The following is an 891-nucleotide window of genomic DNA, read 5'->3' as shown; positions in this document are numbered from 1 at the left end:
TTTTATTGTTACAGACCCGAGGTCTCGGAGCGTTAACCGATTTAGACAACTTAATTAATCAAGGATAGATGCGATCTATGGAACGTAAGTAATAATTGTTTCATGCATAAATAAATAAATATTAGTAAAAAATGTATTTATTTCTTTAACTAACTTTCCGTCTTCCGCTTCGCCCCTGTGGATATTTACCTAGGAATGAGATGTTTCACAGCGATAGAAATAAACCAATCTAACTAGCCTCTTCACTATATCCAGACAGTAAAATCACAACATAAAATCGCTCCGTTGTGAAGTGAAAAACAAAGAAACAAATAATAAAACAAACAAACAATTTGCGTATTTATCACATGAGTAACGATTTAAAAATTAAATTCATTCAATTTTTAGAGTACTGAAAGTGAGGTTCGTCTTAGTAACTTAATTACAAAAGTAAAATGTTCAATTCATCATAAACATTATATCAAAAATCAAACGTTTCAATTACGGAAGTGGATGTTTGTTATTCTATCACACATAAACTATTGAAATGAATCTGATGTTGGGCAGAGCTGTTGCATAGGTGCCAGCACAATATAACATATCTAAACTTATAAAATATCTCTTCTATAATATAAATATCTCTGATATAGCTACCTAGATGCAACTTTGCAGAGATATTTAATATTAAATATAACCATTTAATTTTGAGTGGAAAAACGATTAAATATTTATGTTTTGTAGGTGATGTATATATGACAGAGTTGTCATTAACAGCCTAGCTTTTTTACGACGCCGTTCAACTGACGGCCTGACTGACATTAGCCGTATAGTTTTATGTAATATACCTAGTCTTGCCATAAATATTGTAATAAAGAAAAAAGAAAATTGTTAACTGCAAATAACATTTATTAC

The sequence above is a fragment of the Zerene cesonia genome, chromosome 18 (genome assembly GCF_012273895.1).
Source record: "Zerene cesonia ecotype Mississippi chromosome 18, Zerene_cesonia_1.1, whole genome shotgun sequence".
Classification (NCBI taxonomy): domain Eukaryota; kingdom Metazoa; phylum Arthropoda; class Insecta; order Lepidoptera; family Pieridae; genus Zerene; species Zerene cesonia.
The sequence above is the reverse complement of the archived record's forward strand: the minus strand, read 5'-3'. Positions refer to the sequence as shown.